Source organism: Trachypithecus francoisi, unplaced genomic scaffold (genome assembly GCF_009764315.1).
Source record: "Trachypithecus francoisi isolate TF-2019V2 unplaced genomic scaffold, Tfra_2.0 Lachesis_group19, whole genome shotgun sequence".
Classification (NCBI taxonomy): Eukaryota; Metazoa; Chordata; class Mammalia; order Primates; family Cercopithecidae; genus Trachypithecus; species Trachypithecus francoisi.
The window spans coordinates 45,181,447-45,209,141 of NW_022681464.1; the positions used below are offsets into that span (position 1 = coordinate 45,181,447).

The following is a 27,695-nucleotide window of genomic DNA, read 5'->3' on the forward strand; positions in this document are numbered from 1 at the left end:
TGAGCATTTCTACCCCCTCTTCATTTAATGAATTTCATGCAGCTGTTACACTAGACTTCAGAAGCACAAGAGAGTTTGTGGGCACAGATTGCTGTGCTTTGCAGCCTTAGCCTCTGAAACTCTGTTGATCAAAGTCTTGATTTCCTGAGCTGGAGGAAGGATTGGCACTCTTGCCAGCCTCTAAGGAGTTGCTCCAGCCTTTTTCTCAGGAAGTTGCTTCTTCTCAAGTGAAATGAAAGGCAGAGGAGAGGCCGGGCTCGGTGGCTCAAGCCTGTAATCCCAGCACTTTGGGAGGCCGAGATGGGCGGATCATGAGGTCAGGAGTTCGAGACCATCCTGGCTAATACGGTAAAACCCCGTCTCTACTAAAAAATACAAAAAAAAAACTAGCCAGGCGACGAGGCGGGCGCCTGTAGGCCCAGCTACTCGGGAGGCTGAGGCAGGAGAATGGCGTGAACCCGGGAGGCGGAGCTTGCAGTGAGCTGAGATCCGGCCACTGCACTCCAGCCTGGGCGACAGAGCAAGACTCCGTCTCAAAAAAAAAAAAAAAGAAAGAAAGGCAGAGGAGAAACTTCCAGAAGGTTGGAAATTGTATTTTCCAAGGGCTTTAGGCATTTGAGGCCTAAGTCTTCTTTCTGTAGCTGATGAGGCTACATATGCAAGATAATTGAGAGACTTTGACCTTCAGAAAATCAAGATGATAGCAAACTAGTGAGGACCACTATCTACTAAGAGAGCTCACGTGCAGAACATCTTTCTGTCTCCTCAATAAAACAGTCCAGATTCTCACAGGCTAGGAGTAGAGTAATACATCTGCCATGAGATCCGTTTATGTAGAGGGAAAAACTGAGATATCTGTTGCGTGTTGAAGTTTTATCCTCCAACTCATTTAGGAAATGAAGCCGTTTTATATCTAGATTCCAGCATTACCTATATGAAAGAAAATAGTTCATTAGCCTCATAGGATCCTTAACTTACAGCATTTTTTAAAGTCCCTTAAAAGAGCCTATAGTCTCCGACGGGTTCTAATGCAGAAGAGGGAATACCCCGTTATATCAGAAGTAAGCAGTTTGGCAGGGTAAGACTGGGTAGGCAGTCTGAGAGACAGAACTGTAACAAGATAGCTCTCTACCCACACTGCTGCTGTTCTGTGCCCGACAAACGTGAAAGGCACCTTAGTAAAACATGGGGCTGCTTTGTCCTGACAGTCATTTGCACAGCTTTTGCACAACTTTTAGAAGGTATTTTCTTCCTATTATCAAATGGAGAGCACAGCAATGCAAGTACTAGAGCCCATTAAAAAGCAATACTATTCTTCACAGCATTCTCTGCCATTTATGTAGGAAGAGAAGCAGCCAGCATCCCACCTCGAGTTGACACCTTTATCCATTGTCGACATGAAAGTCTTTTCCTCTTGCAGTTGCGTATGTATTTCGCCAATGGACAAAACAATTCTTCTTCACTCCTTGCTCTGGATTACACAGCCAAACAAATCTGGCCAGCTGTTAAAATATTGACTAAAATAAGGCTAATAAATATAGGCTTGAATGCCTTGGCAACTTCAACCAACTGACAAGGCATCATTAATTTCATGTTATAGATGATAAAAGTGGAGCTTTCTGAGGTTAAGGGTTAAGAAGCCAAACAGCATTGATTTAGCTCTTCTTTTTTTTTGCCCCAGAATTTTAGCCTGGCTTTCTTAAAAACAACAACAGCCATTTCTCGAATGCACACTAAATCATATGGTCTTGTACTCAGTTCCATACAAGCATACTTGATTAATTTTCGTAACAACTTACTACAGCAAGATACTTTACAGTTTTAAATTCTTACTGAAAAATCTGGTTATGACTTTCCATGTTCTCGTCCCAACAGTTTTTTTTTGAGATGGAATCTTGCTCAGTCGTTCAGGCTGAAGTGCCGTGGTGCAATCTCAGCTCACTGCAAGCTCCGCCTCCTGGGTTCACGCCATTCTCCTGCCTCAGCCTCCCAAGTAGCTGGGACTACAGGCACCCATCACCATGTCCAGCTAATTTTGGTAGAGACAGGCTTTCACCATGTTAGGCAGGATGGTCTCAATCTCCTGACCTTGTAAACCACCCGCCTTGGCCTCCCAAAGTGCTGAGATTACAGGCGTGAGCCACCACGCCCGGCCAGCTTTTTATTTTTAAGGCCTCCACCACTGACCCCTCCAGAACATGTGGACTCAGTGACGCTTACAAAGCCTCTGGCCTGGCTCCGGACTTGGGGAGAGAAAAAGTAGAGATCAGTGGGGCGTCAGACTCTGCTTTTCAGTATGAGTGGGAATCACCAATCTCAGTCCCTTGATCCAGGCTGAGCAAAGTCAGGGGAAACTGTTTCCTCCCAGAAACTGTCCAGGCAGAACAATGGGTGCCCTCCTACAGCAGGTGGGCGATTTCACCTTTCAAACATTCTCCAGTTTGAGTGACCCTCAGCTCCTCAGCCAGTCCAAGAACAATTCCTTCCAGATCTCTCCTGGCCCAAGGTCTCCAGGCCAGTGAGGGAAGGTGCCTTCAAGGGGAACTCCTGCACACATGCACACACACTTGATTTTCCATTTCAAGTGACAAATATTTGAACATCTCAGGTGAAGCTGGAGAGATATCTAATGTCCCTAATGAAGCTCCTCAAATAAATGTGTGTTGTGGACACACAGTCGTGTGAGGGATCTTGTGGGCAGAAGTGTGTACCCTTTCACGTCTGCACTCTTCTGGGCCACCAGTATACTTCCGTGAATTGTTCCAGCACACTACTCTCACATCAGCCCTGGCCTATCCCACTTTCTGCGTAAAGCCACATTTGCAAATGGTTAATAAAAGTATCTATTGCCTAGTCATCACTTACTCAAATCCTCCATAACTTCTCCCAATGTTTGCACCCAAGTCAAACGTCCAGCCATTGCTTCCATCTGCAAGGCAGTGCTGTGAACTGGGCCATGGTCTGGTCACTTCAAATATGCAGGCTTGCTGACATTTTGAGGATGAAGTGCTCAGGAAGGGAGGCCAAGCAGAATAGGCTCTGAGGAAAATCCAGAAGATGCTCTCCAAAGTAAGTTATGAAGGTATCTCCTACTGGTCCCTCCAGTTCTCCTCTCCACCCCTTCCTATCCTCCTTCCCCACACTGACTATAGCAGCGGGCTCCCTTGCCTTCTGCCTTCTAACTGGATTCAGCTAACAGGGTGTAGATGGGTGATCCCTGGCAGGAGGAGAGGGTAGAGGTGCCTACTCCCATCACACAGCTCTCTCCACAAGACCTCCCTGTCTAGGTTACCAGCAGCCACTTCCTCCTTTGCCCCTTCAGATCTTGGATATTTTGGTTCCCACTGCTACTGGCCCTGGAAAACTGCAGTAGCTCTAGTTGATTTCTCTAAATTTGTGGTCCCTACTTTTGTAAATAATCTTCCTTTTTCCCTTTTGATGAGGGACTCTTGAGTTTGATGTTCTCTCTTTGTAGCATATCTGATTTTATTAGAGGGAACAAGTGAATATAAGCTAGAATCACCTTTTTCTGATGAGGACTTCCTGCTTCCAATTTGGTGCAGCTTTTCTGAGGATGTGTTTCATTTCATAAGTAGTAAAATCCTTCTTCAGCAAACGCAATCTTCTGGTGCATGTCTCCACCCCAAGTCACCTCTCCTGCACTTACAAACCCTGTTAACCTGTAGACAGGTCAGCTACTGGGCAAGAGAAATGGACAGCAGAGAAGAGGTGATGCCACATAACAAGCTGAACTGCCCGGGTTCCACATGGACAAGTTTGATGAAAAATATTTTCCACATTATAGAAACTTCACTCTGTATTCTAGTGGCAGACTGTATATCTGATAATACAGATTAAATTTCATATTTTTACCCCAAGCTGTTTTCTATGTGTCTCCATTTTCTATTAATCTTCCCAAAAATGATGTATAGAGTCACTATGACTTTGAACTAATCAATACTCTTATTTTCAATGTGAAAAGTTCAATGACAAGACATTTAGTGTGTTTTTAAAAAGACATCTTTTTTATTGCAGTAAGAACACTTCCCATGAGATCTACACTTTTCACAGATTTTTAAGTGCACAAGACAATGTTGTTAATTATAGGCACCATGCTGTACAGCAGATCTCTGGAACCTACTCCTCTTGTATAACAAAACTTGACACCCTTTGAGCTGTACCTCCACCCCAGCCCCTGGAAGCCACCATTTCACTATTTCTATGAGTTTGGCTATTTTGGATTCCTCATATAAGTGAAAAACACAGTATTTGTACTTCTGTGACTGGCTTATTTCACCTAACATAATGTCCTCCAGGTTTGTCCATGTTGTCACATACACAAGCTTTTCTTCTTTTTTAGGGCTGAAAAATATTGCATTGTGTGTAGATCACATTTTCTTTATCCATTCATCCACTGATGGACAATATCTTACATATTGATTCCATATTTTACATATCAAATACTACAATGAAAGGGGGAGTGCAAATATCTCTTCAAGATATGATTTCAGTGTTTCTGGATGTATACCCAGTAGTGGGATTTCTGGGTAATATGATAGTTCTATTTTTAATTTTTTGAGGAATCTCCAAACTGTTTTTTATAGTGGTTGCACCATTTTACATTTCTTCCAGTCTTGCAAAGGAGCTCCAATTTCTCCACATTTTCTCCAGCACTTGCTATCTTTTTTTTTTTTTTTAATAATGGCCGTCTTAGCAGATGTGAGGTAATATCTCATTGTGGTTTTGATTTGCATTTCCCTGATGATTAGTAACATGGAGCATCTTTTCATATTCCTGTTGGCCATTGCATGTCTTCTTTAGAGAAATGTTTATTCAAGTATTTTACCCACTTTTTAATTGGGTTATTAGGATTTTTTGCTATTGAGTTTTAGGAGTTTCTTATATATCTGTATATCAGATATATGGCTTGAAAATATTTTCTCCCCTTCTGTAGGTTGGCTTTTTATTCTAGGAATAAACTTAACTAAGGATGAAAGACTTATACAATGAAAACTATGAAACATTAATGAAGGAAAAAAAACACAACTAAATAGAAAGATATTACTTACTCATGGAATGAAAGGCATAATATTGTTACAACATCCATACTACCCAAAGTGATCTACAGATTCAATTCAATCCCTATCAACATCCCAACCACAGTTTTTACAGAAATAAACCTAAAATTTATGTGAAAAAGCCCCAAATAATCAAAACATACTGAAAAAGAAGAATAAATCTAGAGGCATCATTTTGTTCTGACTTCAAAATATATTACAAAGCCACAGTAATCAAAACACCACGGTACTGACATGAAGACATAGACATGTAGACCAATGGAACAGAATAGAGAAACCAGAAATAGACCACATATATATAGTCAACCACTTTTCTACAGAGCTACCAAGAATAAACATAGGGAAAAGATAGTTTCACCAATACATAATTTTGGGAAAACTGGGTACCAACATACAAAAGAATAAATTGGGACTTTTTTTTTTTTTTTTGAGACGGAATCTCGCTCTGTTGCCCGGGCTGGAGTGCAGTGGCCGGATCTCAGCTCACTGCAAGCTCCGCCTCCCGGGTTTACACCATTCTCCTGCCTCAGCCTCCCGAGTAGCTGGGACTACAGGCGCCCGCCACCTTTTATCTCACACAATATACAAAAATGAACTCAATGTAGATTAAAGACTTGAAAATATAACCTGAAACCATAAAATTCATAGAAGAAAACATAGGTGAAAGTTTCATGACACTGGCCTTGACGATGATTTCATGGACATGACACTAAAAGCATAGGCAACAAAAGCAAAAATAAACAAATGGGACCACATCAAACTAAAAAGCTTCTGCACAGTGAAGGCAACAATGAGCACAGTGAAGAAGCAACCTGCAGAATGGGAAAATATCTGGCAACCATTCATCAGATAAGGGATTCATAAACAAGATATATAAAGAATTCCTACACTCAATAGCAAAAACAGAACAAACAAAACCCAAGTAACTTTATTTAAAAGAATGGGTGAGAGACTGGAATAAACATTTTCCCAAAAATATATTACATTTGATATTGTCTTCCTTGACAATTACTTTTTCACTGTGAAAACCACTCAATGATGTCACAGATGGATTTCATAAACATGGAAGTTCAGACTTCATGAAAGATTTGGCCAAAGACGAAAAATAGCTCTGATTTCCAAACACAAATCATTTCAATGAGCAAAAAAACAAAGTGCCTGGTATGATAAAATGCATTCTCTCAACCTTCTTTGAGTGCGTTCCAGCACAAATGTCTATCTACAGTATTCATAGCAAATTCGAGCCAACCTCTGCATTTCCTTATTAGCTTGAAACTAAATGGCAGGAAACACCCAGGGGCACTCGTAACACTAGAATCTTGTGCCAATTTAAAACTGGATAGACAGTACTGTGGAGCTAGTTTCTTAATACTTTGAAAAATTCCATTGAAATGAGAGATAACAAACTTGAAAGGAAAGTACTTTTTGCATCAATAAATAAAACATCAAAGTGATCATTGAGCCAAAGATCCAAAGGAGTCATGTGCAGTTTTCAGTATAATAAAGCACTGAATATGAATTCATATGATCAGCCTGGTTAAAAAAATAGCAATACTTTCTATTTCTGGAACAACCTTTCTCCTAGGGAATGATGGAGGCACTAATATCACTGTACTTAGCCCAGTTTTATACTTGTGCTTTGTTTCTGATCATTTTCCCAAATAACAGAGCGCCAGTAAGTTAATTTCAGTTTCAAATCACTTGACAAACACCAGAATGTTAGAGGAAATGGTGGTGATAAAAATAATTAAAAAGCAATACGAATTCTGCAAGCCCAAAGTTTTTGTGACAATACATAAATAGAAGACGATAATATGAAGTCTTTTTCTTATAATGATTAAAGACGGCCAGCAAGTCAAAGCTATTGCCCTGGAGCCTGCTTTCTCCCTTTGCTGTTTTCTCTGAGTAGTTTGGGCAGGGTTGCCATCCACTTCCTCCAGGTCCCTCTGTGGATGTCTGGGCTCTTCAGTGCTCTGCTTTTGGCTCTCTTAGATGTGAAGTGGAAAGAGTATGGGCTTTGGAGCCAAATAGGCCCATGTTTGAATTCCTGCTCGTACACTGTGCACTTGCCCATTTTGTAAATCATTCAGCTTCTCTGTGCTTAGCTTCCTCACTTATATGATGGGATTCTTAACCCAGTAGAACAGAAGCTAGACCTGCATGGACCAACTTTCTGGGTTAATGGCACTCCCATTGCTGCAGAAAAGTATGCTGGCTGCTGTGCATGGCCCGATATAGCGACTTGTTCCCCACACTGCAGACCCTCGACCAGCAGCATTGCAGCAACTGGGAGTTTGTTAAAATTGCACAAATTCAGGTTCTGAACCAGAATCTGCATTTCATTAAGCTCTTTAGGGGATTCCTGTGCAAAAGAAAGATGGAGAGGCAGGACTTGTCTCCAGCACACCCAGGTACTTCTGCTGCCACCGGCTAAGTTGTATAACCCTACATAATAAGTTTTAATTCCCAAGCTTATGTATGCTTGCTGTTCTTTTTCTTATAACTGTACAATAATTTTAAAAGTTAGTTTTTTTTTTTAAGAGTTGGGGTCTCACTCTGTCACCCAGGCTGGAGTGCAGTGGTGTGATCATGGCTCACTGAAGCCTGCACCTCCCAGGCTCAAGTGATCCTCCTGCCTCAGTCTCCTCATAGTTAGGACTATAAGTATGTGCCACCAAGCTTGGCTAATTTTTAAACATTTTTGTGGAGATGGAGTCTTACTGTGTTGCCCAGGCTGGCCTCAGACTCCTGGGCTCAAGTAATCCTCCCGTCTCAACCTCCCACCTCAGCCTCCCATCTCAGTCTCCCAAATAGTTGGTACCACAGGGACGTGCCACCACGCCCAGCCTTCCCTTTCTTGATTGTGCACTTCAATGCACAAAACTTTTTAATTTTGAAGCCAAATTTTTCTATTTTTTTCTTTTGTTGCATATACTTTTGTTATTATAGGCAAGACAGCACTGCCAAATCCAAGATTATGAAGACATACCAGTATCTTTTCTTCTAAAAGTGTTATAATTTTAGCCTTTATATTTAGATATTTGATACTTTGAAGTTATTTTTTGTATACAATGTGAGATCAAGGTCCAACATCCTTTTGTATGTGGATATCTAGTGACCTCAGCACTATTTGTTGAAGAAACTATTCTTTTCCCATTGCATGTTCTTGGCATGTTTGTTGAAATCAAGTGAAAATAGATGTATGGGTTTATTTCTGCAGGCTTAATTACATTCCATGATCCATATGTATATGATCTAACCTACACTTTTATGGTATATCCTAATGCCAATAGCGTCCTGTTTTGATTGCTGTAGCTTTGTAGTAAGTTTTGAAATTGGGAAATGTGTGTCCTCCAACTTTGTTCTTAAATATTGTTTTGGCTATTTGGGGTCCCGTGCAATTGCTTATGAACTTTATGATTAGCTTTTCTGTTTCTACAACAACAGAAAAAGAAACTATTGGGATTTTTGAAGGGATTGTATTGAATCTGTAGATCAATTTGAGGAGTATTGTCATCTTAACAATATTAAGTCTTCCACTTTGTAAATGCAAGATACATTCCATTTATTTAGGTCTTCTTTAATTTCTTTCAATAATATTTTATAGTTTTCAGTATACAAATCTTGCACCTTCTTGGTTAAGTTTATTCCAAACTAGTTTATTCTTTTTAATGCTATTGTAAATGGAATTGCTTTCATAATGTCCTTTCAGGCTGTTCATTGCTAGTATACACACATATAACAGACTTGTGTGTGTCTTCTATCCCACAATTTGCTGAATTCATGAGCTGTAATAATTTTTATGAGGAGTCTTGAGTATTGTCTGTATATAAGATCATGTCATCTGTGAATAGTGATAGTTTTATTTCTTCCTTTACAATGTAGATGTGTTATATTTCTTTTTCTTGCTTAATTGCTCTGAATAGAACATTCAGTAAAATGTTGAATATGTGTCAAAGTAGAAATTATTGTATTGTTCCTGATAATAGGGAGAAAGGGTTCAGTTTTTCAGTTGAATATGATGTTAGCTATGAGGCTTTTCATGAACGCCCTTCACCATCTTGAGGAAGTTTCCTTCTATTCCTGTTGTGCTGACTGCCTTCTTTCTTAAATCATGAAAGACTACTGAATTTTGTCTGATACCTTTTCTGCATCAATTGAAATGACTATATGGGTTGTTTTCTTTTTCCTTTCTTCAATTAATGTGGTGTGCTACATTGATTGACTTTGTTATGTTGAACTATCCTTGCATTTTTGGGATAAATCCCACTTAATCATTATGTGTAATCTGTTTAATATGCTTCTGGATTCAGCTTGATAGAGTTTTGTTGAGAACTGTTGCACTTGTATTTGCAAGGGATTTGTATGTAGTTTCCTTTTCTTGTAATATGTTCATCTGGCTTTGGTATTTGGGTGATGCATAACTCATAAAATATTTAGAAGTGTTCCCTTCTCTTCTACCTTTTGAATAATTTGAGAAAGTTTAATTTTAACTCTTCAAATGTTTGGTAGAATTCACCAATGAAGTCATCTGGTACTGGGATTTTCTTGGCTGGTTTTTTTTTATTATTATTACTGATTCAATTTCTTTACTTACTTGTTTTAGATCTGTTAATATTGTCTGTGTCTCCTTGAGTCAGATTTCATTGTTTATTATTTTTAGAATTAATTCATTTTATCTACATTATCTAATTCATTGGCCTATATTTTTTAATAGTATTGCCTTAAAATCTTGTTTGTTTCTTTAAGGTTATATTTTTAATTCTAATGTTAGTAATTTGAATCTACTCTCTTTTTATTTTTCAGTTTGTTAATTGTGTTGATCTTTTCAAAGAACTAACCTTTGCTTTTGTTGATTCACTCTTCGTATTCTATCATTTTCTTTCTTTCCTTCTAATAGCTTTGGATTTAGTTTATTTTTCTAGTTCCTAAAAGTGTCCAGTTTATTGATTTGAGATTTTCCTTCTTTTTTCATGTAGCTATTAACATCTACAAATTTCTATATAGGCACTGATTTGCTGCCTTCTGTAAATTTTGGTATGTTGTGTTTTTGCTGTCATTTGTCTCAAAGTATTTTCTTATTTTCTCTTGAAATTCTTTCGATTCATTTGTTGTTCAAGTTTGTGTTTAATTTCCACGTATATGTGAAATTTCCAGTTTTCCTTTGTTATTGATTTCTAGTTTCATTCCATTGTAGTCAGAGAATGTACTTTGTATGATTTAGGTCATTTAAAATTTATTGAGATTTGTTTGTGGCCTAATGTATTGTTATCTCGAAGAATGTTTCATTTGTACCTGAGAGTGTATATTTTGCTGTTGTTGGGTGGAAAGTTCTATACATGTCTGTTAGATCTAGTTGGTTTATAGTGTTGTTGAAGTTGTGTATCTTTTTACTGATCTTCTGTATAGTTGTTCTATCCGTTATTGAAAGTGGGGTATTGAAATCTCCAACTATTGTCCTAGAACTGTCCATTTCTCCCTTCGATTCTGTCAGTGTTGGCATCAGATATTTAGAATCTCTGTTGTGTGTGTATACATTTATGATTATGACATCTTCTTTATGGATTGACCTTTTATCACTATATAATGTTCTTCATTGTCTCTTTTAACATCTTTTATTTAAAGTCTATTTTGTCTTATATTAGTATAGAATAGACACTGCAGCTCTCTTTTGGTTAGTATTTTCTTGGAATGTCTTTTTCTATCCTTTTACTTTAAACTTATTTCTGTCTTTATATCTAAAGTGAGTAGCTTGTAGATAGCATACAGTTGGAGCATATTTCTTTATCCATTATGTGAATTTTGGACTATTAATTAGAAAGTGTGATTCATTTACTTTAAAAGTGATTACTAATAAGAAAGAAATTTCTTTTGCCATTTAAAAATTTGTTTTCTATATGTCTTTTTAAAGAATTCCTAAATTCTTCCACTACTGCCTTTTGTGTTTAACTGATTTTTTATAGTGTACTATTTGGATTTCCTTCTCATTATTATTTCTGTATTTGTTTTCTTAGTGGTTATCCTGAGGTTTACAATTAACATTTTAAATTTGTAACAATCTAGTTTCAATTAATATTCAATTTAGCTTCAATAGTATACAAAACTCTGAATCTATATTGCTCCATTTGCCCCTCATGTTGTTATTGTCACAGATTACATCTTTATATATTGTGAGCCTATGCAAACAGATTTATAATTATTGTTTTATGCATTTGCTTTTAAAATCATATATGGAAAATGAGGCATTGCAAATTAAAATAATAATAATCCTGGATTTAATATTTACCTAGGTAGTTAACTTTACTGGTGCTCTTTAGTTCTTCATGTTGTTTCCAGTTACTGTCTAGTGTTCTTTCATTTCAGCTTGAAGGCCTTGTGTTGGCATTTCTTGTAGGGCAGGTGGGTCTACTAGTATTGAACTCTCTTAGCCTTGTTTACTGAGGGATGTCTTAATTTCTCCTTCATTTTGAAGGATCATTTTGCCAATTTATAATTTTTGGTTGACAGGTTTTTTTTCTTTCAGCACTTTAAAAATGCCATCCAACTGCCTTCTGGCCTTCATAGTATCTAATGAGGAATAAGTTGATAAACTAATTGATGATCCCTTGTTTGTGGCTAGTCACTTTGATCTTGCTACTTTAAAGATTTTCTTTTTGTCTCTGGCTTTCAATATGTAATAATGTCTCAGTGTGAATCTCTTCCAGTTTCTTTTACTTAGAGTTCAATGAGTTTGCTGGATATGTAGATTCATATCTTTCATTATATTTGGGAAGTCTGGGGCCATTATTCAAATATTCTTTCTGCTCTCTTTCGTTATTCTTCCTTCAAATATTGTTTCTGACTTTACCTACTTCTTCTCCCCTTCTGGGACTTTTTTTCTTTCTTCTTTTCTTTTTTCTTTTTTTTTTGACAGAGTTTTGCTCTTGTCACCCAGGCTAGAGTGCAGTGGCATGATCTTGGCTCACTGCAACCTCTTTCTCCCTGGTTCAGGCAATTCTCCTGCCTCAGTCTCCCGAGTAGCTGGGATTACACCATGCCTGGCTAATTTTTGTACTTTTAGTAGAGATGAGGTTTCGCCATGTTGGCCAGGCTGGTCTCAAACTCCTGACCTCAGGTGATCTGCCCAACTTGGCCTCCCAAAGTGTTGGGATTACAGGCATGAGCCATTTTGCCTGGCCCTTCTGGGACTTTCATTATGTATACATTAGTATGTTGGTATGTGTCTCACATGTCTCTTAGGTTCTCTTTATTTTTCTTCATTCTTTTTTCCTTCTGCTCCTCAGACTGGATAATTCTAACTGATAGATCTTCAAGAACACTGATTTTTTTTCTCTTAATTTCTATGTTTATTCAAAAACAAAAACAAAAAAAATTTTTAAAAGAACACTGACCTTTTTATTCTGCCATTTCAAATATGCTATTGAACTGACCTAGGGAATTTTCCATTTTACTTACTGTATTTTTCAGCTCCAGGATTGCTAATTCCACTTGATTTATTTTCTTATTTCTATCTCTTTATTGATAGTCTCTATTCAGTGAGAGATTATTCTCCTCATTTCCTTTATGTCTTTGAGCGTACTTAAGACACTTGATTCAAAGTCTTTGTCTAGCAAGTTCAATGTCTGGCTTTGCTTGGGGACAGTTTCCATTAATTTCCTTTTTTCTTGTGACTGGGCCCTATTTTCTTATTTCTTAGCATACCTCATAATTTTTGTTGTAAATTAGGGATTTCAAATATTTATATATCAAATATTATGTCATAATTCTGGAAATCAGATTTTTACCCCTGCCCAGGGTTTATTGTTGCTGTCTGTTATGGGTTGGAGTGGTTTGTTTAGTGACATTTTCCAAACTATTTTTGTAAAGACTGCATTCTTCACTGCACATGGTCACAAAGTGTCTGTTCTGTTAGCTTATCTGTTAGCTACAGATTTCCCTAAGTGCCTAGAGGAAAAAAAAACACCAACCACCAACTTAAAACAAGCAAACAAACAAACAAACAAAAACTCGTGGGTTTTCAGATTGACTTCTATTGAGGGAACTCACTTCATGTTTAGCCAGGCTGCTTACAACTCTGCCTTAGCCCTCATTTCCTGCTTGCACAGAGCATAGAAGCAGCCAGAGATAAAAGCTTAGGGTCCTTTCTGGTCTTTTATGAACATAGTTCTGGTCCTGGGCATGAGTATAATCTTCTAGTTTCCTTGGTATGCATGGGAGCTTTTCAAAGCCTTTGTTCCCTTGTGTATCTCTTTCCCCAACTCCTTCCTTCCCAGACTTTTTTGGCTTGCCTGCTGCCTGCCCTTTAGGGGCTGCTTCTAGTATATTTACCTTTAAATGTATTTGACAAACACTGCCTGGAAAGCCACTCAGCTCGGAGAAAACTCTATGGTGGGCAAAACAAAGTTTAGCTCCATGGACCAATCCTTCAGGGAGCCGCCAGGCAGATCAACATCCACTTACACAGTTCTCCAAGAACAAGTCCACACTGCTCTATCTAGTTCCAGCAAGCTGCACCATGAACACAGGTCCTATATTTATGGCTACTGCCATGGTCTGGAACAAAGAACCATGGACAGGTATGTTGAAATGCTACCACAATCTCTTCACAAATTTCAGCAGTTTCTTCCTTATTTAATCATTCTCCTTATTGTTGTAAGTTTTTAAATTAAATTCCAGAGATATGAAAAAACTAATTATAACAACTTTTGCTTGCATAATCATTGCTTTAGTGAAGGGAGTTAGTTTGGAGTTCCCAATTCTATTTTCAATCACATAATAACGTTTTAACCTAAACTTGTCTAGAATTGTTATTCCTGTTTTGTAATCGGAATACTATGCAGCCATAAAAAAGGATGAGTTTGCGTCCTTTGTAGGGACATGGATGCAGCTGGAAACCATCATTCTTAGCAAACTATCACAAGAAGAGAAAACCAAACACCGCATGTTCTCACTCATAGGTGGGAACTGAACAATGAGATCACTTGGACTCGGGAAGGGGAACATCACACACTGGGACCTATCATGGGGAGGGGGGAGGGGAGGGGGGGAGGGATTGCATTGGGGAGTTATACATGATATAAATGATGAATTGATGGGTGCTGACAAGTTGATGGGTGCAGCACACCAACATGGCACAAGTATACATATGTAACAAACCTGCACGTTATGCACATGTACCCTAGAACTTGAAGTATAATAAAAATAAATAAATAAATAAATAAAACACACATTTTGCTGATCCCAGAAAATATCTCTGATGCAAAATCTATCATGTGCTGAAAGCACAAGGCCTTGCTAAATCTTAAAACCAAAATTTTAAAATACATTTTTATAATGGGCACTGTGAGTATGGCCTACTCCATATTTTTAAAAATCTTTGATTACCTCAAAATAAAATCTTTGTATGTATTGACTATTTTAAAAGCTCAAGCCTTTCTCTTTTCTAATACATTTTATAATCGGTTTCTTTAAAATAATACCATTTGCAAACACAAAGCTGCATACCAATACTGTTTCACTGTGTTCCATCTCTCAGAAAAGACCCCAGAACAACTTTCAAGAATGGGAACTTGGCTCTTTATAATTGTCAGGTTATTTTTGGCACATGTAGGGGATCTGTGACTTTACAACCTCGCCGCACAAACTGTGGATCTACAACCTTATCACCAGGCACTATGGTATAATAAAAGCAACTCTTATGTAAAATTTTGCTGCACATACCAACATCTTAAACAAGTGCAAAAATAGCTATTCCACTTATTCCTATAATGTCTATGAAGTCCCAGCATTGTTCTTCGTGCAAATTACAGGACCTAACTGCTTTTTTCCTGGGAGTCATGCAACGACACAATGGAATGTGAAGGTGCTACGGCCTGGATGTTACCAAATCTAATGTGGAAACTGGATCCCCAGTGCCGGAGGTGGGGCCTAATAGGAGGTGTCTAGGCCATGGGGATGGATCGCTCAGTCTATTAGTTCCCATGAGACCTTGTTGTTAAAAAGAACCTGGCACCTCCCTCCTCTCTCTTGCTTCCTCTCTCACTATGTGATCTCTGCACATGCCAGCTCCCCTTCACATTCCACCATGAGTGGAAGCAGCCTGAGGCCCTCACCAGATGCCCAGTCTTCCAGCCAGCAGACTGGTGAGCCAAATAAACCTTTTTTCTTTATAAATTGCACAGTCTCAGGTATTGCTGTATAGCAAAACAGAACAGACTAAGATAGATAGCAGGTTAGCTAATCCTAGATGATATGACTTAAGTCAATTACTCTAAATTCAAACACATATTTTGGTAGTTTTTCACTAATTTTTACATGGCTGCCATTAAGTAAATTGATGAATGAGGCTAAGCCTGTCCACTATTTAAGAACTGCGAATATGTTGCAACAAACAGGACTTTTACACTCAAAGAAACCTTGGAAACAATCTAGTTCTACTTCACACACAATGCTGTGATCCCCTCAGTGCTGTAACTGATAGAGAATTTTTGGTGTCAGCTTGGACACTTCCAGAGACATTACACAGATCTCCAAAGCTTCTCATTCCATTTTGGAAGACTTGTAATTTCTTTCCTGATAACACTTGGACACCACTGCTTTAAGTCACAGCTCCATTCTTGTTTCTTTGGTCAAGCTCCAGTTTGACAAATTAACATTTCTATGAAAATGCTGAATAAAAGAGATGTAGATGAATCAATGAAAATAATATTAGTACCACTACTTCCCGTATCCTGGACCAATTCTGGTGGAATAGATAAATTACAGTTTTTAAAATAAGATTTACATTCATTTCAGAATTGATGTCCTCAAAGATTTGGTAGCCAGAGTTATCTCTTTTATGTTACATGATGTAGAAATGCAAAGATTCAATAAGTCATTAGTATAAGAACTTGCAAAGATTGAAAGCTTTTCAGAAATAAATAATTTATATTTACTTGTTGCATCTATCTGGAAGCTATCCCAGTGCAATGTCAACTTTACCTCTGTCTTTGGCATCTAAGGCATGCATCATATGTAATTCACAAAATAGCAGATACTGTATGAAGATACTTGCTGAAATATTTCACCTTTGACAGATTCAGTGCTTATCAAAGCTCATAGAACATACTTAACTGCAATGGAAGAACCAGATTAGTCTGCATGGCAAGACATTAGTGCATGTCAAGAGAGCCGTTGAAGCTAGGACTGCTGAGTTTTACTTCCATGAGAGACCAAGAAGCTTCGAGAGTTGGACATTTCTTCAGGGAAAGATAAAGTGGGGAACATCACTTTGGTCTGATAGCAAGTGGTTGTATTTAGAGCAGAGAAGTGGGCTGTCAACTTATATTTTGATTATCTTAGTGCTTTACTGTTTGTGCTTTTGAATGGTAGATTTATATTCTTGACTTTGATCTTATTGTATTCGTTTATATTGTATGGTTAAATTGTTTGAGTTCTTTAATTTGCAATCATCATTTCTTTATTTACTTATTTATATCCCACTTTATTCCAAAAATGATTCAAGGCAGCTTACGGAAATGCCTACAATTCAAGAAGACCAAAAAAATATAAAAATAGCTGAGTGCATCTGGACGACCAGAGTGTAGGGCTATGAAAACAAGAACAATCCAGATGTGGCCTTGGAATACTTAGGATATGCTGTCAAATCTTAAACCCTAGCTGTAGGTGAGCCATATTTAATGTCAGCCTTTCTAGATGCTAAAGTGGTAATGTGGCTTAAAATTTCATATGACTTGAACAAGTTAATTGCTTACGAAAAAGCACAGTTGTTTCCGACAGCAGGGAGAGATTTCTCATTTGTGGGAAATTTATTAAACACAGAGGAATTCACTTGTTTATTGCTCAGCATGGTACACTCATTCCAGTTAGGAATATAGACGTTGGTGTATCTTTTAGAACATGGATTAAGGGTACCAATGCTACATACCCTAGATCTGCCCCACATTCCATCCAAGCGTGGACATTTTCAGTTAAATTTACAACCCTGGGTCCATCTGAAATTAGTCTTCACTGCTCCACGGATCTTTAGAAAACATAATTCTCTCATTTGTGTGTACCTTTGATGTATGTGGCTTTTATGTTTGAATTACTGCATTAAACACAGTGGTCTTCCTTACCAGGACTTTGTGTAGCAAGATTTTACTTTCATCCTTTAGTTAAACCTAATTAAGAAAATTAACTGAAGGAACTTCCCATAAAAATGAGATGTTATTATGTGCTAATGAAAGGCAGATTGGTGAAGCAAGTCTCCTAGTTACGCAAGTCATAAACTCGAGGTCTCATTCCCATCAAAGAGGCTTCACTGTCTGTTACCAGAGCTTTCACGTAATTAAAGTATGCTCTTACTAGGTGTCAATAAATGCCCAGAGGGTACAGTCTGCACGTGGAGTATGTTCTGCTGAATATGTGACGTGATGGTTTTTGTTAAAACTATCCAAGTGTAAAACTCTCAATTGCTCTCCTTCTTCACAGCAATACCACTTATTGTGTAACCTCCATGTGGAACGGTCCTTGCTTTACAAAATGTGTCCACGGATGTTCTTGGATAGACTCTTGTTGGGGGAGGGGTGGCCATGACCATCTTCATCCTTAGAGGGTCTCCACGTGCCCAGCCTCATAGGTCTCTCTCTCCTCTGAAGTTAATCATGGCTGTGTCTCTCACCTTCATGATAGCTCTCTCACACAATGGCTGGGAGTGACGAGTCACTTTTTCCAGGGTCCCTCCTGCCCGGCCAGTCTACTCCTGACCAATGATAGCAGACCTCAATGGCAAGGCTTCATCCGGAGTCCAGAGGATCTCAGCACTGGAAGTGCACAGCTAAGAATTCTTATTTCCCTCAGTTGCAGATCTCCTTGTGCTGCCCGGGAAGGGATGGCCTTCCAGATGCGAGCCTACAGACACTGCCCTCTCTCCTGAGTTCTCCCTGTTCCCTTCTTCCTATCCTCTGGCAGAGGGATTTCTTTTTTTTTTTTTTTTTTTTGAGACGGAGTCTCGCTCTGTTGCCCAGGCTGGAGTGCAGTGGCCGGATCTCAGCTCACTGCAAGCTCCGCCTCCCGGGTTCATGCCATTCTCCTGCCTCAGCCTCCCGAGTAGCTGGGACTACAGGCGCCCGCCACCTCGCCTGGCTAGTTTTTTTTTTTTTTTGTATTTTTTAGTAGAGATGGGGTTTCACCGTGTTCGCCAGGATGGTCTCGATCTCCTGACCTCGTGATCCGCCCATCTCGGCCTCCCAAAGTGCTGGGATTACAGGCTTGAGCCACCGCGCCCGGCCGGCAGAGGGATTTAAAGTCCTCAATCCAAGGCAGCTTCTCCTCTGGGAAATAATTTCCTGCTCTTCCTAAGATGGGTGTGTGTGTATGTGTGTGTGAGAATCTGTGTCTGTATTTGTGTGTGTCTGTGTGTCTCTATGTATGTGTGAGTATATGTGTGCCTGTGTGATGTGTGTGTCTGTGTGGTATATATGAGTGTCTCTGTGTGTGTCCCCGTGGGACTCCGTGTGTGTGTATGTGTGTGTGGTGTGTGTCTCTCTGTGTGTGGTGTGTGGGGGTGGGGTGGGTATGCCCTCTGGGTCTTCTTTGCCCTACACACTAGCATCCGGGGTTCATGGGGGGTTTTTTCCTTGCTTGCCACCGAAGGAGATGTGCAGCCCCATGAATGGATGGGAGGAGCGTCCTCCACTGCTCCTCAGCCCCTGCCAGCCTGGCTGAGGCTGATTTCCTTACTGGAGGCAATCAAGCCACAGCCAGATGAGCACTGCTTCTTTCTTTTATTTTATAATAAGTGTCATTTTAAGAGGCATTTGACCCTTCCCTGGAATTGCTTACAATGCAAGAGTCAACCCTAAATCTTCATTTATAAAAATCCGAACCTCCAAATGTGAAAAATACCAGAGTTAATTGAATATATCTTTCCTCCCAAATCTCATATCATCGGCCTTCAGCCTGTTCCCCCCAGTCTTCAGGCTCGGGATGCACCCTGTAACATGTCAAGGAAGCATCACTTATTCAGCTGACGAATACTACAGTGAGTGCCACGTTTCCAGAAAGTGCTGTGCTGGTTGCTCTTAGATTGGCATCCACACCCTCACACCTTAACTGCAAGCGGCGCTCTGGGGCACCAGGGTCCCAGGCTCTTGGAAGCTCATTCTCCACTGATGAGTCTTTCCTCAGATTGTCATCCTTGGCCATGTGCCGTGGCTCACACCTGTCATCCCAGCACATTGGGAAGCTGAGGCGGGAGGATTGCTAGAGCCCAGGAGTTTGAGGCCAGCTTTGACAACATAATGAGACCCCGACTCTACCTGAAAAATTAAAAATTAGCCGGGCATGGTAGCACACTCTTGTTGTCCCAGCTACTCAAGAGGCTGAGGTGGGAGGATCACTTGAGCCCAGGAGGTTGAGGGTGCAGTGAGCTGTGATTATGCAACTGCACTCCAGCCTGGGTGACAGAGCAAAACTCTGTCGCAAACAAAAAGGAAAGAAAAAAGGAAGGAAGGAAGGAAGGAAGGAAGGAAGGAAGGAGAAATAGAGAGAGAGAGAGAGAGAGAGAAAGAAAGAAAGAAAGAAAGGAAAGAGAGAGAGAGAAAGAAAGAAAGAAAGAAAGGGAAAGAAAGAAAGAGAAAGAAAGAAAGAAAAAAAGAAAAACAGAGAAAAAGACTATTATCCCCCAGCTTTCCCTGCGCTGTTGGGATGCCGCTCATGTCCAGCCCTCCCTAATGCACCCCACACCTCACCCCTTGGAGCAGGGAGCAAAGTGTCTCCTTGGCAACACTTTCCATATTTGTAATTTCTAAAACTGTGATTTACTATCTGTCTCTTTTGCTGTGAAAGTGAGCTCCTCAAGGGAAGGGACTGTTTCTGACTTGTCCTTGCTGGTGCCCTTGGCAGATCTCAGTGCCTTGCACATGGAACACTTTTGGCAAAACATGTTCTGATGAGCAAGCAAACACTGCGTGTGCCATCTGGGTCCCCTACCAGCCTTACAGCCTCGCCTCCTTAAAAAAACTGCTCTACACAGAATTCAAAGTTTTGGAATATTACAAAATGTGAACAGAGAGTCAACAGATTTCATCATAGCTCTGGGAGTAAAATGAGCATAACTTCAGCTTCAAAAACTCTTGTGAATCACCTAAACATATTCTATGTAAAACACAAAAACTTTTGTTCTAATATAAATGTTACACTAATTCCATATCTAAAACTACTGTCAGGAGCAAAGTTCATTGTGAATGATACTCTGTGCAAAAAAAGTCCAATGCTTACCTAAGAGTCAGAAAGAGAAGTCTTTACTCAGGATGCAGGAAAAAAAAGAATCTTTCTGGGAAAATTACACACAGATAGTCCCAGCAACAAGTGGGAAGAGTTATGTTTTTCCTGTTCAATGTCTGAACAGTAAGGCAGTCCATGCTCTTGCTACTGTGAGAATCAAAAGACAGACAGACCTCCCCCGCCGCCCCGCCACCAACTCCTGGAACCTCACTTAGGCTGGCCAGGGCCTCAAACTGGTCTCTGGGAGCTGAATTGGCCCACCTGATAGGGAAGCCAGCCCAAGGTGTGGGGTGGAGGAGCACGTTCACGGTAACACCTTCCCACACAAACCAAGAGTCTTGAAACATGGATAAAGGACAGGTTAAGGTTGCTAAGTTCTGCTGTTTTCATAAATTCATATTTTTAATAAACGAGATGTAGAAAATTATAATTCAGTAAGAGTATTGATTTGGAAGCCTGTTTGAATATCAAAGATATATGCTGTAGTCTAAACTGGAAGTCATCTGCTGGTCAACGCTTATCTAAATTATCGGATCCATCTTGGATTTAAAGGTCAACACCATAAAATTGAAGTTCTACAGTGGTAAAGGCCACAGCTCAAAGAATGACTGAAACAGAATCTTGGGGATGGCTTGGAGACAGACGTGTTCAGGTGCATTGCTGTTTTGTCCTCAGTCTGCACCATGAGAGAAGGACCTTTCTCTCTTCATCTGTAGGATCAGCACTGAAGCTCAGGAATAGAGGAAAGTAAAGCAAGTCATTGTTAAGGTAGAAACTCTTCCTGGAATTATCTGCAAATGCTACATCCTCATCATGGTCCCATGTGTCTGTGTGGCTAGTGGTGTGGCTTTTACATAACTCACTGGATGGAAGTTTTCAACTCACTTGTGGTTCTGTTCTGAGAACGATATGGGATGGGTGGCAGAATGCCAGCCCAGGGCAACAAGAAGCCATGCAGAGAATGCCCTTCCAAAGGCAACAAGGTCGGAGGGAGGGCAGCAGCAAGCTGGGGCCTGCACTTCAGATCAGTGACAGAAACCTGTCCAGGAAGGTTCCCGTGGGGATGCTGAAGATGAGGATGGAAAGGAGAAGCTGAAAACCTGAGCTTCAGGAGTGAGAGAGGAGAAACTGGCAACAGGAAAACAACATGGGGCACAGCAGGAACGTGGGCACTTGGCTTCTAAATGGAACTCGAGCAGGTTCTGACGGCTCCTAAGCTGTTCTCCTTAGGGGACAGAGATAGCTTAAACCATCAGCAAACAACTGAGCACCTGGTCCCAGCTTGGCTGAGAAACACATGAGTCTTGACTCTTCTCTCCCTCGTTTTGCTTTGTAACTTTGTGCTTTCAGTTACATCTCTTTTTTTTTTAACCCAAACAGTTCCAAAGAACTGATGGAAAAAAGCACCTCATTCCAAGTTATTTGTCCCGGTCCTGGTAACTTGGACTGATATTAAGAGTCCCCGTTTAGATCCAGAGGCTGACTGTAAGAAATAGAAGAAATCCTTAAGCAGAAGGTCCTCCCCTCCCCTCCAAGCTGGCCTTCGCTGCTTCCATCAGCTGTGGGCCATGTCATCCTGGCTTTTGTCCCTCACTCCTCCCAAAGAGTTAACCCCTGAGCCATCAGTCAGAGAAGTGAGGGGCGGCACACAGGGGTTGGGAAACTAGGCTTCTCGAATTGGTACATTTTTCTTCCATTAGTAAAGAAGGACTAGAACAAAGAGGTGCATGACTGCACTGTGACACTGGTGCTTTAAGAAGACTGTGCTGCAGAGGAGAGGATGCACTGAATAGAGACCACGTTGGTGGCAGAATGACTAATCAGTAAGAGCAGGTTGTCCAGCAGGCTGGGCAAGAGAAGGTGTTGATGGCAGCCAGGATGGGGAGCAGTGGACCTGAGCAGGAGAGGTTAAGGAATCTTGGGATTCTGAATCCTTCAAGTTCGCTCCATTGAAAGTACTTTATTTCCTAATATTACCAATATCTCAATGGTCCCAAGATGTCTACAGTCATCATTAGAAGTGTCTCCTAAATACCTGTGCCCCAGAGAGAAGGTCACTTGGGAGTAGGGGGACGATAAGTGCTTGAAAGGCTCTCAACCTGGCTGGCGAGCTCTCCGTGCAGTCTGGACATCAACAGCTATATTCGAAGCTCTCTTAGGTCACTTTGCCTTCTGTAAACCCAGTTGTGCTTAGTTGCCTACTGTGTTTAGGTAATCAGGGAGATTTACAGGAGAGGAAAATATACAAGAACAATGTGGAGCTGCAATGTTTCTGGAATGCAGGGAAGGCACGTCTCGTTTGCTGAGAGGACACATGTTGAATGGCAGTGCCGGCAGTAGCAGGCTTTTAGTGGCTCTCCTGCACCTGACTGGCTTGGGCTAGGAAGGATTTGCAATCCCAAAGCCCATGTACTCCCATGCAAGTCAGCTGTGAGGGATTTCAATGCCTTCCGTGAGCTCAGAAAGGATTCTCTGATCACATTTCTAATACTCTCGTGGGAAGATGATGAGAACAACGGTACAAATGATGGCTCCTGTTTACTGACTGTTCCCTCTGTGTCCATTCTGTGTGGGCGCTTTGGAGGGATTATTTGTAAAACTGACAGTAACTCCACAACGTAAGTATTTAGTATGTTCATCTATTGCTGCTTAACAAGCCATCTCAAAGCCCAGTGGGTTAAAACAGTATTATTGTATCTCCTGATGGTGTGGATGGAACATTCGGACACGGCACAGTCAGAGGGGCTCTACTCGGCTTCGCGGTTGGACGGCTAGGACGGCTCTCATGGCTGCCGCTAGGAGAGGAGGGGCAGCTGGTCATTACCCTTCTCCACTCATACACGTCTACTGGGCTGGCGTGAGCTTCCTCACATCATGGCAGCCTCAAGGGAGTTGGACTGTTCAGGGTTTGAAGAGCCAGTTCATGTTGTGGGAGATGGGAAGTGGGAGCTGCCTGTGCCTTGAAGATTGAGCCCTGAGAGTGGCACAGCATCACATCCTTGTTCTTTCAGTCAAAGCAGTCAGAAAACCCACCTGCATTTAAGAGGAGAGGACAGAGTCCCCCTCTCAATGGGAGGAGGGTCAGCGATTTGGCTGCCATTTTTAATCCACCACATTATTATTATTCCTATTTTATAGGAGAAGAAACTGAAGCTCAAAGAAGCCAGAAAATATATGTCTTTAAATAACATAAGAAATACTGCTGAGGTTTGAAAGTATGACTGACTCTAGTCCGTTTTTCTTTGTAGTATACAGCCCCGCTCTCTTAAAATGCGGACACTTGATCTTCTAAGATAAGACTTTTTGAGCCACAAGCTACTCTTCTGATTGGATGTGGAACAAAACATAGCAAGTCATTGTCTGTGTTCTTTTTAAACTTTGCATCACCGAATGAAGAGGCCCCATCTAATAAGCTGTAGAATTGAACACTTCTCTTCAATTTCAGAGGCTGTTCAAGGTAAAGGAAGAGGAAAAAATGGAAGTGAATAAAATCACAAATTTAAATGAGAAATACCTGGCTCAGGGAAGGTTTCTTTCCCCAGAGGATAGATATATATTTACATTATACAATAAGCTGGAATCCAATGGAAACCCCTTGTTATTATTAGATTTCCTCTTGAGAAGGATTTATAAATGAAAACACAACTTGCTATTTTAGTATTCTGTTTTTCAGGGAGGAAAAACCCTTTGCAAAAACAAATATAAAAGAAAAAAACTTATCCATTTCAAGCGCTTGTTTATTTTCTTATTTACCAGGCTAAAACTGTCTTCTTTCATCTCTGATTACATTGGGGGCTGGAGAAAAGAGGGTTTTTATTTTGTTTTGTTTGCTTTTTTCCTTTTCTCTAAATCTGGAAGGTCGCTTTTCATTTGTGGGCAGTGCTAAACCTTTCCTTATCCACGACTGCGTTTCTGAATCCACAGCCTCCTCCGGCTGTAACTGTGGCCCAAGAGCTCCACACAGTGGGGGATAGGAAATGAAGGGTGAGGGCAGTCACATGTGAGATGGCTGCAGTGTTCATCTGTTATCTGGTGGCCCCACTGAACAACCGTGGCCATGACCCCGCTGTGCACCTGCTAGCACACAGCTTCATGCTCCTTTGCCATGTGTCCCGCTATTGTGCTGTGATTCCCCCTCCTCAGCTCCACAGGAATCTGGAAAATCAGGGTCCTGTGGCTGCTTTTGCAATCCTAGTACACTTTGAGAACTTCATGTTCCAGTAAGCTTTATATAATGTCCTAGACCGTTAGAGCCTTTTCAACTTCCTTATTAACATTTATTTATTTCTAATTACACAAGTAGAGGGAAGCTGCAAGAGATATGTCCCTGAAGACCTCCAAACTTAATGCAACCATTGCACAATTTTAATCTAGTCTTCACAAAGGGGGTCATGTGCTACTTTTCTAGCCAAGTCACCCTTGGCTCCTGCAACCGCGTCACCTCCCCACTCTTCCCTGGAATGTGGGGGCAGGCACCCGCACAGTCTGCCGCACAAATTTGCTATTCCTTCTTTATCAGTAACCATCTTTGTCCAGATATCCCAGGTCTCAGGCCACCATTCTTTCAGAGCTTTACTTCATTGTCACCTACCCAGTGAGGAAACCTAGCCCACAATCACAGGTGCCCTGTCCCATTCCCACGTCCTGCTTTGTTTTCCCGAGTGTTGATCCCCACTAGCACTTTGTCTACACCGCCTTAGCTAGTTTCCTACTGAACTCCACAACCCCACCCATATGCCCTCTGCTAGGATGTCAGTTCTGTGAGTCCCTGCTGCTTTCAGGCTGTCTCCCAGAGCCTTATACAGTGCCTGCATGGAGAAGCCATCCCACACATACTTGCTGAATGAGTGCCTAAAGAATGAATAGTATAAATCCAGTCTTTATTCCTGGCAGCTTCAACATGTGCACTTCTTGAGGAATTTTTAATTTGGAAGATATGTTATTTTTAAACATTCATTAATGAAGTTTGTGAATGAGCTATTTTAGTATGTTGTTTTTCAGGGAAGAAAAACCCTTTGCAAAAACAAATTTAAAAGAAAAAACGTATCCATTTCAAGTGCTTGTTTATTTTCTTATTTACCAAGCTAAAATTGTCTTCTTTCATCTCTGATTATGTTGGGGGCTGGAGAAAAGAGGGTTTTTTTACTCATTCAAAAAGAGGGAATTACTCATTCACAAACTTCATTAATGAGTCATGTTTTAGGTTGTATTCTCTCAATTTTGCCTACTTTATATTTGTACAAAATGTAACTGTGTGAACATATCCTCCTTTAAAGAAAATGATTGCTGTATATCCATAAGGTGTGGTTTTCAAGAGAGAATATTTACAGGTTGGCACTGGGCTATCTGCAAGTGGTCTAATGAAACATAGGATGGGTTTCCACTAAGCCAAGTCGGTGCATTGGTTTTATCTTTTATTCAAAGATAGCTTGCAAAGGAAGGTCTGTATTTTTCTCTCTCTTTAAAAATAGTATTCATCAAAACGGTTGCATTCGTTAGAGTGGATTTAACAGAGATCTGTTGTTAAACATTTACAATGCTTCATCTCTTTCCAACATTACTGTACTCGGACAACGCTGCCACACTTTGTGTACAAAACAGTGAGAGAGATTGCTTTTATGTGGAAAGTTCAGTTATGAATGCGAAATGCTGCCAGAATCTGACTGTAATCCCAAGAGGCAGAAACTAACCACTTTTGTTTGGACGGCTTGCAGTTTGCAAAGGCACGTGCAGGTAGCGCCACCGTGTGTTCACTGAAGGGACCCACAAGGCTACGTGGGAGAGGAAATGAACGCCAGGACTCTCCCCAGCCAATGCGTGCCTAAGGGGGATTTCTCAGTATGACATGCTTGGTGCTCCTGTTAGGGGTGGCCCTTCCTGAGCCATTTGACAACTTACTTCAGTCGAACCTAATAAACTTCCAACTCTCATTTTCCAATTATTATTAAAATTTCAAAGCAGTATGTGTAAAGTACCAGGTACTAGTAAACCGACTTTTTCCCCATGAAAACATTTGAAAATCAGTAATTGGTCCATACAGCTAGGCAGCGGTGTTGCGTGAGTGGTTATTAAACTATTACAAAATAAGGACCATTTTCTGGTCCATTATAGTGGGCCAAGTATAGATTTGGAGTCACATGGGTCTGGGTTCAAGTCCCCATCTTCCCATTTACTGGCTGTGTGACCTTAGGAAAGGTACTTAGCTTCTCTGAGCTTCGGTCCTTATATGTGAGATGGGTTAACAACAGTGTTTCTAGAGCACTTTGTAGAGTTTCTGGCAAATGGTTACCAGGGGCCCTAGGGTTCAGTGGAGGTTTTAGGTGCCAGCCTCCATCAGGTGCCTGGGAGCTCAGGCAAGCTCCAGGCTGCTAATCCCACTCCCACTCCAGGCACCTTTGGCACCCATCTCCCCTCCGCCCCCCAGAAACTGGCCCTGCTGTGCTGGAAGCTATGCAATGGTCAGGGGATGCCAGTCTGCCTGGTCTTCAAGGGCTGGCACCTTTGAGTGTCACCCCGTTCTCTTTCTCCTTTTCAAACATTCGCTCTCTTGCTTTGATTTTGAAATTCAATTGAAAATCAAACAAATTAATAATGATGGTTTTGTGAAAGGTTAGAGCAGGAGAGGTTGAGAGAAATGTGGAGAAAGCCCAGCAAATAGAAGCAAATAACAAGTCAAAGAAAACACTAGAAAAGGCTGGCTGGGTACACGGGGGTGCACTGGTGATCCCAGCACTTTGGGAGGCTGAGGCAAGAGGGTTGCTTGAGTCCAGAAGTTTGAGATCAGCCTGGGCAACATAGTGAGGCCTTGTCTCTGCTAAAAATAATAATAAAAAATAGCCAGGTGTGGTGGCACATACCTACGATCCCAGCTACTTGGGAGGTTGAGGCAGTAGGATTACTTGAGGCTAGGAGTTTGAGGCTGCAGTAAGCCATGATTATGCCACTGCACTCCAGCCTGGGTGACAGAGTAAGACCCTGTCTCTAAAAAAAGAAAGGAAAGGAAAGGAAAGGAAAAAGGAAAGGAAAGGAAAGGAGAAAAGAAAAAAAAAAGAAAAGAAATTACCTTGAAGAAGGGCCACAGCCAGACTTGAGAGAAAACACCTCCTGAGTGTCCAAATGCTTCTTCCTCTTCTTCCATCATGACACAGGACTTTCAACCGAAATTCACTGGGTTCTGCTCTGGAAGTGACACTGTGCTAGGTTCTGAACACAGATGGCAAGTGCAGTCACAGACGATGGCGACTCAGAGACCACGCGGTGGCTGTGGACAGGGAGACCAGGAGACGAGGTTGCCTCTGGGCACTTTTTGGAGGCAAAGTCAACAGAATTTCCTACAGATTGCATGTGGTG

The 27,695-nt window shown here is 40.9% G+C and overlaps 1 long non-coding RNA gene across 1 annotated transcript in view; it reads right to left on the reverse strand.

Annotated features, from left to right (window-relative positions):
- The window catches only part of LOC117064160, a 52,641-nt gene that overhangs the window by 20,338 nt on the left and 4,608 nt on the right, over positions 1–27,695 (reverse strand). Inside the window, exon 2 of the long non-coding RNA XR_004429295.1 lies at positions 27,409–27,606. This is a non-coding gene — a long non-coding RNA (uncharacterized LOC117064160). The remainder of the gene's footprint in view (positions 1–27,408; positions 27,607–27,695) is intronic.